General features: G+C 46.6%; 1 non-coding gene and 2 pseudogenes across 1 annotated transcript in view; all 3 read right to left on the bottom strand.

Annotated features, from left to right (window-relative positions):
* Window positions 1–10831: 10831 nt before the first annotated feature.
* LOC129251504 (large subunit ribosomal RNA) lies at window positions 10832–13602 on the bottom strand (annotated as a pseudogene).
* Window positions 13603–14045: 443 nt separating this feature from the next.
* On the bottom strand, window positions 14046–14226 carry LOC129251500 (5.8S ribosomal RNA; annotated as a pseudogene).
* Window positions 14227–14819: 593 nt separating this feature from the next.
* LOC129251522 (small subunit ribosomal RNA) overlaps window positions 14820–15000 on the bottom strand; it is a 1991-nt gene continuing 1810 nt past the window's right edge. Inside the window, exon 1 of the ribosomal RNA XR_008582980.1 lies at window positions 14820–15000. This exon is cut by the window's right edge and continues 1810 nt beyond it. This is a non-coding gene — a ribosomal RNA (small subunit ribosomal RNA).

The raw sequence follows: 15000 nt of genomic DNA, 5'->3' as shown, positions 1-15000 counted from the left end.
CCGGCTAAGACCCCAGTCAAATCTGACAACGCGACGCACTTGCCCAACGATTGCCTGCAGCCGCTCCCTCAACGAAACTAAGTGTGGAGTAAAACACATCCTTTCACTCATAGCTACCCCCAGGTATTTGACTTGCGTCACATACCTAATCCCTATCCCATTCAAACGTACAATCGGTGGACGACTCGGGGACAATCTGCCCTTAAGCAGCATTGTCACCGTTTTGTCCATCGATATGTCCACTCCCACATCTACCCCCCAATTGTGGGTAAATGTAAGGAGCTGCCCCCCCACTCGCTCTAGTTCCTCACGCGAACGACCCTCAACCAAAATGAGAAGGTCGTCCGCATACGCACAGTGTTTACAGAGTGGCTCTAACTGCCGAAGCAGGGAGTCCATCATGAGGTTCCAAATGAAGGGACCACAGACGGATCCCTGCGGACAGCCTCGCTCCACCCCAATCTCCACACTCCCGCCCACTCCTACCATGGATGCTTTTCTGTCCGAAAAATAACTCCGCCATAGAGTAATTTCCGGACAGCCAAGCTCCTCTAATCTCTGCAACACACGATCCCAGCGCAAGTAATCAAATGCCCCCTTAAAGTCAATAAATATGCCAAGGACATATTTATTGACGTTTTCCCTAACTACACTCTGAACATACAACCACGCATCCTCTATACCACGTCTTTTCCTAAACCCATACTGCCTATCCGACCTAACACCCCGAGTTAGCTCCTGAAGCCGCTCAACCATAACCCTTTCCAGCACTTTTCCAAGCACCGGAAGGAGGCTGATACCACGATAAGATCGAGGATCGCTCCTGATCTTATCGGGCGACTTCAAGAGTGCAACGACCCTAGCAATTTTCCACTCGCGTGGAAAATATCCCTCCCATATGCATTTATCATAAATGGCCTCCAAATATTCCGGAATGAACTTCCACAAGCATTTGCACATCTCTCCGTTCAAACCATCGAAACCTGGAGACCTTTTAGACCTGACCAGGCCAAATGCATAATCCAACTCCTCAGCTTCTATTGGAGGGACAGGCACCTCTTGTGCAGGAGGAACCTGAACCTCAGCCCTGGGAAAAAACTCGCCTAACAGAACATTGGCACACTCTCTCCACGTCGATAATACAGTATCACCTACGCGAAGAGAGCTAGCCATCTCATTTCGACGACCCCGACAGATCCTATAGACCTGTCCCCAAGGGTCGTCCCTATTTTCCCCCACAAATCTCCTCCACTCTTCCTCCTTCACTCTCACAAGCATCTTCTTATACTCTTTCATCCCTACGCTAAATTGATACTTGAGCTGAGACAGATTCTCCGAATTGGTCCGCCTGCCGCGTTGAAACAAACGCCTCAAGCGTCGGACAGACCTCCTCTTTGAATTTAACTCACTCGTCCACCATTTCACACCTTTCATTCTCACAGCCCTAGCTTTCCTAAACAATAAGTCATTCACACCCCAAACACATTCATATAGACGAGCAATTTGCTCGTCAACCCCCAATTCCTCAAACTCCCTAAGCGGTATATCCAATACCGCTTCCCTAACAGTATGTCCATATCGGTTCCAGTCGGTACACGAGGTACGCCATCGCCTCAATGGACTCCCCCCTTCTAACTGCGGGGTACGGGGAGTAACCATAATTTGTATTAAATTATGGTCACTAATTCCCCAACCCCCCCTAACACTCCATTTACACTCGAACCTACCCGCTGCTGCGTCATTCATGAGCGTCACGTCAATGTCACTCACACCTCTAGGCCCCTCAAACGTATACCATACGCTTGGTTCGTTTGCTACAAGGAGGTTATTCGCCACAATCCACTCGCTCATAACCTCACCTCGATTGTGGCTCCGATATCCAGCAGTATGCCTGGATACCTTGCTGAACCACATCGGAGATGTAGCATTCGCATCAAGACACACGATGGCAGGAATGCTACTCTCAAGTAGTAGCACCGCATCAATGTATCTTAAGTAGGGCTCTAGAGGCTCGTCAGACTTGCAGTACAAGCTGACGACATTCATTCTGCCGAATTCCCCCTCGACACACACACATACTCCCCACTGTGATGAGTCAACTACTACACAAGAGTAGCTTGGCTCACACACAGCTACTGCGGCCTTGACTCCAAGGTCCGTAAAGACCCTGAAGCCCCCAGGAAGGCCTCTCACCACCCCATTGGTGGAGTATGGTTCCTGGAGCAAAGCAATGCCGCAGCCCCCCTCCGACATACACGCCCCCAATTCACACATCACGGCATATGACCCCTGACAGTTCAGTTGATATAGTTCAACCATCAATGTCTAGCGTTCGCACGGGCAACAATGGCACAGTACACCGGGCAGACAGTGGACATCATTAGATGTCCGGCTGGCTTGCCCTTAAACGCACAGTTGCGACAATGCGGGGCATTGCCACAACCTGCACTCCTGTGTCCTTCTTGCCCGCACCTACGGCAGACATCCTTCTTGGCTCTGCATTCTGCCACCCTGTGATCAAACCCCATGCATCGGAAGCAGCCGGGCGTCAGTTGGTCTGGCCGTACCCGGAAGGAAAACCACTTTATGTAGCAACGACCTGCTTCCAGGAGGGCGGACATTAGCATGTCCGTTCCCTCAAGGACAACATTCGTCACCCCATCGGGGCTGACCTTCCAAGGACGGCTGATCATCCTCACGTCCTTCTCACGGCACCCAGGGCTGAACTCCTTGAGGTTCAACCGGAACAACTCTCCCATGAAATCCTCAGGGGAGATCTCCGTGTGAACCCCCTGGACCACAACCCTAGGCCCCAGCTTCCGACGTATGCTCACATCGAGCCCCACTTCGGAAAACTTGGCATTTTTTGCCAAGTTATCCCTCTCGGCAACGGATGGGGTGCGAATAATCGCACCTCCATCCTTCAACGGGCGCACCTCGTGCACCCTAACCCCCATGGAAGGCCCAACCTCCTTTACAACTTTCTTGATCACCTCCTTGGAAGTAGTGGGGGTTTTACCCCTCACTACGACCGACCAGGTCTCAACTGGCTTGGGCACCGGCAACGCAGGCAACACAGGCGCAGGCGCCTGAGGTGCCGGCATCATCGCTGCACCAGCCAGCGCAGCTCCAGCCGTCCTCCGAGGTGCTTCCTCCCTGGTTGTCATGGTGGCTTCCAACCGCCCACGAAGATGGGCGATCTCCGCCACCATCTCAACAAAGAGCTCCTCAAACTCCAAGGAGTATCCAAGGAGATCCTTCGCTGTGCTCTTCGGGACGCCGTCCATGTCAATGACGGCTCCACTAAAGGCCGTCACAATGGACTTAAAGCGTCCCATAAATTCGCCCCCAACCTTCTTCTGTTCGGCACCCCCCCCGAACGCTCCCAAACCTTCCTGGGAAGCACGCAATCTCTTACAGAAATCTACCAGGTGCTTCCCAGCTGGACCTAATTTAGCCCCTGTCTTACTCCCCTTTTTCCCACTCCCAATTTTTCCACTTTCGGAAGCGCCATCGCTTCCACTCACCCCCGACTTACTGGAAGGCACCTTTTCAGGTACCTTTAAAACCTCCTTACCTGACTTCACCACCGGGACCGCTGCACCCCCAGCGGTCTTCTTCTTAATGCGAGGAGGAGACCGCAAAATCACCTCCTCCTCTCCGGACGTCGATTCGTCCATTGCCGACGATGGCACCGCCGAACCGCTTGGAAGAGGGGTGTTCGCCCTCTTCCTCACACCTTCTAATTTGGGCATTGCCCAACGACCCTCACACTTAGGTTGCCGAATTCGCCGGATAAGGCCTCCTGAGCAACAACAAAAATTGAGTCCCTTTTGGGCAACGGCAATTACTGCACGGCAGGAACGAACCCCGCACAGGCACGCACACAGCGGCTGCACCTATCGGCGAGCCAAAGCAAAGCGCGAGGGCGTAGCCCACAGCGCCAACCAAAGGTTTGGCAAAGGCCACCACCAATGCCTTGCCGGACAGAACACTGTTCCCCGAACAAGGACGGGTCGACCAAGGTGGAGCTAACGCCGAGCTCGACCGCAGGCAAAAACACAACACGCTTTGGTCGTAGCACCTGCACAAGGTATTCAACCTTGGCGCAGTACTGTACCCACGCACAAAAGAGGACGCCCTTTTTACTGTTGCCAAATATGGCAATATAGCGGCACGACAAACCTAGTGTACGCCCGCACTGTACTTCCACGCCGAAATGTAACGGCACACGCACACGAGAAGGACGCCAAAAATTAGCAGCACACGCCAAAAACCACGCCAGAAATAGCGGCACTCAAAAGTTGTAAACAACTTACCAACAAGGTACACTTGTACGCAATGTACAGCCACGCAAACGGTGGCGTCACTAGCACAACACACCACGCCGAAAAATAACGGCACGCCCGCAAAGTTGTAAACAACTTAATGGAAAATTTCCAACGCTGTATCTAGCAGCACTCACAAACACGCACTCTGTGTCTATAGCACGGAGTATATTGGCACTCACTGGAGTGTCCAACAACACTACCGTACGGCACTTTCAATTATTCGTAACACTGTACAGCTACTACAAAGTAGCGTCACTCGGACAACGGCACTCACTAGCGCAATTAATTGTAAACACTGTACCGCTATGGTACAGCCACAACAATATTAGCGTCACTCGCACAACTGTAATACACCGGTTATCACACACGAATATAAACGCAAAAGAAATCGCAAAAATCGCTAATCACCACTTAGCACACGACACGTCCGCACTATTCAACAGTCAAACTGAGAATTGAGTAGATAGGGACAACAACGTGTGGCGTTTTTTACGTGAGTTCCTGCTGGCGACAGCCCAAACCCACGGTGCTCAAAAGCACAACGGATCAAAACAATGCGTTGATCAGCGCCCCAAAAATGCCGAAGCATTTAAGGATACCAATTGGTAGTGTGGAATGGACACACTAACCACCTTGGTAGGGTTCGAGGTCTATCTAACCCTCTGCCGTTCTATGGGTCCCGGCACCCGGTTGCATTGCAACTCCACATCGAGCCAAAAGGCTCTACCCGCATTTAGGTGTTAACCACAGCCACCACGAAACTCCCCGAAGGGCCGTTCCCAATGAACAGGTCGGAGCAAGCTCCGAGGGCCCCTGTTCCCCGTGGTACCAGATTTAAGTCTCCGGTCAGACCTCGTAGCCGAGACTACTACCAGTTGAGCTTCCATACAGCTCTGGACTGGTGGCCATTTCCCACACCTAAGCAACAACAGACAATGCACAGAACAACAGAATGCACAGACAAGAACGGCTAAAAACTAATCAACTGAACGCCTTAAATTACGTCGCCGCCTGAAAACCTCACGCGCATATTGCCCTAACATTTCGACATTCCGACGGTTGGCAATCACACCACTCACATCATACCGTCCATCAGTCCATCTAATCCCCACACCCGCAAGATCCCTAATGTCTGAGTACATCGGGCATTCACAGAGGACGTGCACCCAGTCCTCTCTTGCCGACCCACAAACACACTCCTCACTTGTGGACAAGCGCCTCTCATGCAAATAAGCATTGAGAGGCCCATGTCCTGTAAGGAGGAATCCCAGGCTGAGGGAAAATCCAAAATCAGGATTTTCCCCGACAAAGGAAACATCCCGAATGTACTCGTATGTCACGCGACCTTTGGAACTATTGTCCCATCGGTTTTGCCACCCACGAAGCATACATTCCTTCAACAACCTTTCACACTCTAGATACCCCCTTTCTACATCACCGTCGGATATCCATCCATCTAGCAGCGGCATACAAAGCCTCCTTCTCAACCTGAAGGTAAATGCCCGTTGCACAACTAACAGGTCAAGAGGAGGCGCACCTAACAACACCTGCAACGCATCCGTACTCACTGTACGGCATACAGGCAAACAGGCAAGCAACATAATGCGCTGGCACGCCATCAGATGACGTTTGCCAACCGACTTTAAAGCCCATTCGTACCATATAGCGGCACCATAAGTGGCACAGGCCACGAATAGGCCCCGATATACGGTGCGAACCGCACGCCGGCTAAGGCCCCAGTCAAATCTGACCACGCGCCGAACTTGCCCAACAGTTGCCTGCAGCCGCTCCCTCAACAATACTAAGTGTGGAGTAAAACACATCCTTTCACTCATAGCTAACCCCAGGTATTTGACTTGCGTCACATACCTAATCCCTATCCCATTCAAACGTACAATCGGTGGACGACTCGGGGACAATCTGCCCTTAAGCAGCATTGTCACCGTTTTGTCCATCGATATGTCCACTCCCACATCTACCCCCCAATTGTGGGTAAATGTAAGGAGCTGCCCCCCCACTCGCTCTAGTTCCTCACGCGAACGGCCCTCAACCAAAATGAGAAGGTCGTCCGCATACGCACAGTGTTTACAGAGTGGCTCTAACTGCCGAAGCAGGGAGTCCATCATGAGGTTCCAAATGAAGGGACCACAGACGGATCCCTGCGGACAGCCTCGCTCCACCCCAATCTCCACACTCCCGCCCACTCCTACCATGGATGCTTTTCTGTCCGAAAAATAACTCCGCCATAGAGTAATTTCCGGACAGCCAAGCTCCTCTAATCTCTGCAACACACGATCCCAGCGCAAGTGATCAAATGCCCCCTTAAAGTCAATAAATATGCCAAGGACATATTTATTGACGTTTTCCCTAACTACACTCTGAACATACAACCACGCATCCTCTATACCACGTCTTTTCCTAAACCCATACTGCCTATCCGACCTAACACCCCGAGTTAGCTCCTGAAGCCGCTCAACCATAACCCTTTCCAGCACTTTTCCAAGTACTGGAAGGAGGCTGATACCACGATAAGATCGAGGATCGCTCCTGATCTTATCGGGCGACTTCAAGAGTGCAACGACCCTAGCAATTTTCCACTCGCGTGGAAAATATCCCTCCCATATGCATTTATCATAAATGGCCTCCAAATATTCCGGAATGAACTTCCACAAGCATTTGCACATCTCTCCGTTCAAACCATCGAAACCTGGAGACCTTTTAGACCTGACCAGGCCAAATGCATAATCCAACTCCTCAGCTTCTATTGGAGGGACAGGCACCTCTTGTGCAGGAGGAACCTGAACCTCAGCCCTGGGAAAAAACTCGCCTAACAGAACATTGGCACACTCTCTCCACGTCGATAATACAGTATCACCTACGCGAAGAGAGCTAGCCATCTCATTTCGACGACCCCGACAGATCCTATAGACCTGTCCCCAAGGGTCGTCCCTATTTTCCCCCACAAATCTCCTCCACTCTTCCTCCTTCACTCTCACAAGCATCTTCTTATACTCTTTCATCCCTACGCTAAATTGATACTTGAGCTGAGACAGATTCTCCGAATTGGTCCGCCTGCCGCGTTGAAACAAACGCCTCAAGCGTCGGACAGACCTCCTCTTTGAATTTAACTCACTCGTCCACCATTTCACACCTTTCATTCTCACAGCCCTAGCTTTCCTAAACAATAAGTCATTCACACCCCAGACACATTCATATAGACGAGCAATTTGCTCGTCAACCCCCAATTCCTCAAACTCCCTAAGCGGTATATCCAATACCGCTTCCCTAACAGTATGTCCATATCGGTTCCAGTCGGTACACGAGGTACGCCATCGCCTCAATGGACTCCCCCCTTCTAGCTGCGGGGTACGGGGAGTAACCATAATTTGTATTAAATTATGGTCACTAATTCCCCAACCCCCCCTAACACTCCATTTACACTCGAACCTACCCGCTGCTGCGTCATTCATGAGCGTCACGTCAATGTCACTCACACCTCTAGGCCCCTCAAACGTATACCATACGCTTGGTTCGTTTGCTACAAGAAGGTTATTCGCCACAACCCACTCGCTCATAACCTCACCCCGAGTGTGGCTCCGATATCCTGCAGTATGCCTGGATACCTTGCTGAACCACATCGGGGAGGTAGCATTCGCGTCAAGACACACGATGGCAGGAATGCTACTCTCAAGTAGTAGCACCGCATCAATGTATCTTAAGTAGGGCTCTAGAGGCTCGTCAGACTTGCAGTACAAGCTGACGACATTCATTCTGCCGAATTCCCCCTCGACACACACACATACTCCCCACTGTGATGAGTCAACTACTACACAAGAGTAGCTTGGCTCACACACAGCTACTGCGGCCTTGACTCCAAGGTCCGTAAAGACCCTGAAGCCCCCAGGAAGGCCTCTCACCACCCCATTGGTGGAGTATGGTTCCTGGAGCAAAGCAATGCCGCAGCCCCCCTCCGACATACACGCCCCCAATTCACACATCACGGCATATGACCCCTGACAGTTCAGTTGATATAGTTCAACCATCAATGTCTAGCGTTCGCACGGGCAACAATGGCACAGTACACCGGGCAGACAGTGGACATCATCAGATGTCCGGCTGGCTTGCCCTTAAATGCACAGTTGCGACAATGCGGGGCATTGCCACAACCTGCACTCCTGTGTCCTTCTTGCCCGCACCTACGGCAGACATCCTTCTTGGCTCTGCATTCTGCCACCCTGTGGTCAAACCCCATGCATCGGAAGCAGCCGGGCGTCAGTTGGTCTGGCCGTACCCGGAAGGAAAACCACTTTATGTAGCAACGACCTGCTTCCAGGAGGGCAGACATTAGCATGTCCGTTCCCTCAAGGACAACATTCGTCACCCCATCGGGGCTGACCTTCCAAGGACGGCTGATCATCCTCACGTCCTTCTCACGGCACCCAGGGCTGAACTCCTTGAGGTTCAACCGGAACAACTCTCCCATGAAATCCTCAGGGGAGATCTCCGTGTGGACCCCCTGAACCACAACCCTAGGCCCCAGCTTCCGACGTATGCTCACATCGAGCCCCACTTCGGAAAACTTGGCATTTTTTGCCAAGTTATCCCTCTCGGCAACGGATGGGGTGCGAATAATCGCACCTCCATCCTTCAACGGGCGCACCTCGTGCACCCTAACCCCCATGGAAGGCCCAACCTCCTTTACAACTTTCTTGATCACCTCCTTGGAAGTAGTGGGGGTTTTACCCCTTACTACGACCGACCAGGTCTCAACTGGCTTGGGCACCGGCAACGCAGGCAACACAGGCGCAGGCGCCTGAGGTGCCGGCATCGACGCTGCACCAGCCAGCGCAGCTCCAGCCGTCCTCCGAGGTGCTTCCTCCCTGGTAATCTTCGTGGCCTCTAGTTGCCCACGAAGATGGGCTATCTCCCCCACCATTTCCACAAAGAGTTCCTCGAACTCCAAGGAGTACCCCAGGAGGTCTTTTGCAACACTTTTCGGGACGCCGTCCATGTCTATGACGGCTCCACTAAAGGCCGTCACAATGGACTTGAAGCGCCCCATAAACTGCACCGCAACTTTCTTGCGTTCGGCATCCCCACCGATCGCACCCAAACCTTTCAGGGAAGCACCCAATTCCCCACGGATTTCCTCCAAACGCTTCTCTGCGGGACCTAATTTTTCCCCCGTCTTCCGCCCCTTGCGCCCACTCCCAATCTTTCCGCTTTCGGAACCACCCTCGCTTCCACTCACCTTTTCAGGTACCTTTAAAGATACCTTCTCCACCGGAACCGCTGCACCTCCAGCGGTCTTCTTCTTAGAACGGGGAGGAGACCGCAAGATCACCTCCTCCTCTCCGGACGTCGTCTCGTCCATTGCCGACGATGGCACCGCCGACCCGCTTGGAAGAGAGGTGTTCGCCCTCTTCCTCAACCCTTCTGATTTGGGCATTGCCCAACTCTCCACCACTAAGGTAGCCGAATTCGCCGGATAAAGGCCTCCCAAGCAACAACAAAAATTGGGTCCCTTTTGGGCAACGGCAACTACTGCACGGCAGGAATGAATCCCGCACAGGCACGCACACAGCGGCTGCACCTATCGGCGAGCCAAAGCAAAGCGCGAGGGCGTAGCCCACAGCGCCAACCAAAGGTTTGGCAAAGGCCACCACCAATGCCTTGCCGGACAGAACACTGTTCCCCGAACAAGGACGGGTCGACCAAGGTGGAGCTAACGCCGAGCTCGACCGCAGGCAAAAACACAACACGCTTTGGTCGTAGCACCTGCACAAGGTATTCAACCTTGGCGCAGTACTGTACCCACGCACAAAAGAGGACGCCCTTTTTACTGTTGCCAAATATGGCAATATAGCGGCACGACTACCTAGTGTACACGCACTCAACGAACCCACGCCGAAAAATAACAGCGCGACTCTACACCGACGCCAAGAATTAACGGCACGCGCCAAAAACCACGCCAGAAATAGCGGCACTCAAAAGTTGTAAACAACTTACCAACAAGGTACACTTGTACGCAATGTACAGCCACGCAAACGGTGGCGTCACCAGCACAAACCGTAGTCACCTGAGCAATTGCTCGTAAACAATGCACCGCTATGGTACAGCTACGCACAACACACCACGCCGAAAAACAACGGCACGCCCGCAAAAGTTGTAAACAACTTAATGGAAAATTTCCAACGCTGTATCTAGCGGCACTCACACGCACGCACAATGTGTCTATAGCACGGAGTATATTGGCACTCACTGGAGTGTCCAACAAAACTACCGTACGGCACTTAATCACTCGTAAACAGTGTACAGCTACTACAAAGTAGCGTCACTCGCACAACGGCACTTTCAATCACAATTAATTGTAAACACTGTACCGCTATGGTACAGCCACAACAATATTAGCGTCACTCGCACAACTGTAATACACCGGTTATCACACACGAATATAAACGCAAAAGAAATCGCAAAAATCGCTAATCACCACTTAGCACACGACACGTCCGCACTATTCAACAGTCAAACTGAGAAACGAGTAGATAGGGACAGTAGGAATCTCGTTAATCCATTCATGCGCGTCACTAATTAGATGACGAGGCATTTGGCTACCTTAAGAGAGTCATAGTTACTCCCGCCGTTTACCCGCGCTTACTTGAATTTCTTCACTTTGACATTCAGAGCACTGGGCAGAAATCACATTGTGTCAACACCCGTTAGGGCCATCACAATGCTTTGTTTTAATTAGACAGTCGGATTCCCCAAGTCCGTGCCAGTTCTGAATTGATTGTTAATTGATAATCGTTATAATTTAAAAGGAATATATATCGAATGATATAATTCCTTAAAAATTTTAGCAAGAAAGTTCCACAATTGGCTACGTAACTACTATCCGGGGAACAAGAATCGTAATTCTCTATTTACCCAGAACGAGTACATAAACCATGGTATTGCTTCCCAATCAAGCCCGACTATCTCAATCTTCAGAGCCAATCCTTATCCCGAAGTTACGGATCTAATTTGCCGACTTCCCTTACCTACATTATTCTATCGACTAGAGACTCTTCACCTTGGAGACCAGCTGCGGATATTGGTACGGCCTGTTGAGAAGTTTGCGTGACCCCACCATAAATTTTCAAGGTCCGAGGAGAAAATATCGACACAACAGTAAATGTCATGCTCTTCTAGTCCATCTACCATATCTCTCTTCGAAAGACTTCCATGGTAGTACGACTATAAAACAGAAAAGAAAACTCTTCCGATATCTCTCGACGGCTTCTTTATGGTCGTTCCTGTTGCCAGGATGAGCACAAGGCCCATTTTTAATAACAAACGGATACTCAACAGGTTACGGAATTGGAACCGTATTCCCTTTCGTTCAAAATAATTCAAGTATTTTAATTATTTTTAAATATATTTTTATTAATATTTTTTTTTATTAAAAACTTGAAAATTTTCGGCTTTCGCCTTGAACTTAGGACCGACTAACTCGTGATCAACCACTGTTCACACGAAACCCTTCTCCACTTCAGTCCTCCAAGGTCTCATTCGATTATTTGCTACTACCACCAAGATCTGTACCAATAGCGGCTCCATGCAGGCTTACGCCAAACACTTCTAAGCACACTATTGTACCCTCCTACTCACTAAAGTTTCAAAATTTATAAATCAATCGAAATTGTTTTATAAATCATCTACTTTAGCGGTAATGTATAGGTATACAACTTAAGCGCCATCCATTTTAAGGGCTAGTTGCTTCGGCAGGTGAGTTGTTACACACTCCTTAGCGGATTACGACTTCCATGTCCACCGTCCTGCTGTTTTAAGCAACCAACGCCTTTCATGGTATCTGCATGAGTTGTTAATTTAGGCACCGTAACATTACGTTTGGTTCATCCCACAGCGCCAGTTCTGCTTACCAAAAGTGGCCCACTGGGCACATTATATCATAACCTCAACCTTCATATCAAGAAAGGTGAGGTTCTTACCCATTTAAAGTTTGAGAATAGGTTAAAATCGTTTCGACCCTAAGGCCTCTAATCATTCGCTTTACCAGATAAGATTATTTTATATAATTTTTAAATGCACCAGCTATCCTGAGGGAAACTTCGGAGGGAACCAGCTACTAGATGGTTCGATTGGTCTTTCGCCCCTATACTCAATTCTGACAATCGATTTGCACGTCAGAACTGTTTCGGTCTTCCATCAGGGTTTCCCCTGACTTCAACCTGATCAAGTATAGTTCACCATCTTTCGGGTCACAGCATATATGCTCAAGGTACGCTCCAGTTAGAGGTATAAATAATAATAAATTATCATTATACATAACTATATGGAACGCCCCGGGATTGAATTAATTGACTATTTATTAAAAAATAGACTAAAAATTAATCCCATTATATTTAAGTTAAGTTAATTATGCCATTAAGTTTAATATAACTCAATGACTTGCACATATGTTAGACTCCTTGGTCCGTGTTTCAAGACGGGTCCCGAAGGTATCCTGAATCTTTCGCATTGTTAATCATATAAATGCATACAAATAAATATTAATATCATAGATATTAAATTTTTTGTAAAATTCAAAAAATGAATTTTAGCATTATATATAATAAAATCTATCAACACTTTATCAAATCATTAGTATTTATTTTATGTTAATATGCTTAAAAAGCAAATTAATTTAAATAAACTTAATATCACCAATGATCTTTTGATAAATACTTTATTATGTTAATAGATTACAATGTCCTTATATGAAAAAAATGCACATTATTTTTTTAATTATTTAATGATGAATTTTTCATAATGGATATTCAGGTTCATCGGGCTTAACCTCTAAGCAGTTTCACGTACTATTTAACTCTCTATTCAGAGTTCTTTTCAACTTTCCCTCACGGTACTTGTTTACTATCGGTCTCATGGTTATATTTAGTTTTAGATGGAGTTTACCACCCACTTAGTGCTGCACTATCAAGCAACACGACTCTTTGGAAATATCTTTCTAGTAATCATTAACGTTATACGGGCCTGGCACCCTCTATGGGTAAATGGCCTCATTTAAGAAGGACTTAAATCGTTAATTTCTCATACTAGATATTAAGATATTCCATACACTGCATCTCACATTTGACATATAGACAAAGTGACTTAGTGCTGAACTATTTTCTTTTCGCTCGCCGCTACTAAGAAAATCCTTGTTAGTTTCTTTTCCTCCCCTCATTAATATGCTTAAATTCAGGGGGTAATCCCATATGAGTTGAGGTTGTTTTAATATTCTTTTTTTATCTTCTCACAATTTAATAAAAAAATTATATCATCTTTTCATCTCTATTTTTCTTTTCTCCTTTTATATATTGTAAATATATAAAAATAATAATAATGTAAAATGAGGCAATCCTAGAATAAAAAATTTAATTTTTATGCTAGACATTCCTCCTTTTAATTACATATATAAATTATTATTTTATATATATATATAAATAATATGAAAATTTTTTGTAAAGAATACTTAGATTCAATATTTTCATCATTTCATTTTATTTGAGAGGATTTTTTTTTTTAAAGAATATATAATAAATAAAATTCATTATATATCTTTATTTTTTTTGCTATTAATATTATGAATTATTTAAAATCCAATAATATACACATTTGCTTAAATTCAATTATTTTTATAAAAGAATAAGCAACTTATTTAGCATAGTCTTACAACCCTCAACCATATGTAGTCCAAGCAGTACTTTAAAATTGAATTTAATGTACATAACAGCATGGACTGCGATATGCGTTCAAAATGTCGATGTTCATGTGTCCTGCAGTTCACACGATGACGCACAGTTTGCTGCGTTCTTCATCGACCCATGAGCCAAGTGATCCACCGCTTAGAGTATTTTTTTATTTATTTTTATTTATAACAAATGTCAATTTTTTTTTGCATATATTAATTGAAAGAGTAAAATTAAATAATATTAATAATATATAAATTGATTTTCTTTCAATAATATATATCAAATATATTTAACTCTAAACATTTTTATTAAGTTGCGAATGTCTTAGTTCAACAATAATACAGTGGTGGTATTTATTATGATTCAATTATTTTGTATTTTTTTAATCATTTTATGTATATATAATAATATAATAAATATATACCACTTTTGTTATTGTGAACAAATTAACTTATCATTCAATCAAATGAATAATATGTACAACTTTTTATTTTCATGTTTAAAGGTTTTTAAAAGAAAAAAAATAAGAAAAAACATTACAAAATGTACCATCATATATTATATTTAATATGATATAATTGATGGATCACAAATTGAATGAAAAAGAATAAAAAGAATTATGGATTCCAAAATAATTATATAAATTTTTTTTTTTTTTTTCTTTTTTTTTTTTTTTTTTTTTCTTTTTGTTCGTTTGTTTGCTTGTCTGTTTGTTTGTTTGTTTGTTTGTTTTTCTTACGGATATGGAACACAATAATGATCCTTCCGCAGGTTCACCTACGGAAACCTTGTTACGACTTTTACTTCCTCTAAATAATCAAGTTCGGTCAACTTTTGCGAAACAACCGTGACACACGAGGCGTCACAGTGATCACGTCCGGAGACCTCACTAAATAATTCAATCGGTAGTAGCGACGGGCGGTATGTACAAAGGG

Source organism: Anastrepha obliqua, unplaced genomic scaffold (genome assembly GCF_027943255.1).
Source record: "Anastrepha obliqua isolate idAnaObli1 unplaced genomic scaffold, idAnaObli1_1.0 ptg000027l, whole genome shotgun sequence".
NCBI lineage: Eukaryota > Metazoa > Arthropoda > Insecta > Diptera > Tephritidae > Anastrepha > Anastrepha obliqua.
Note: the sequence above shows the minus strand (reverse complement) of the source record. Positions and strands in the feature narration are given on the sequence as shown.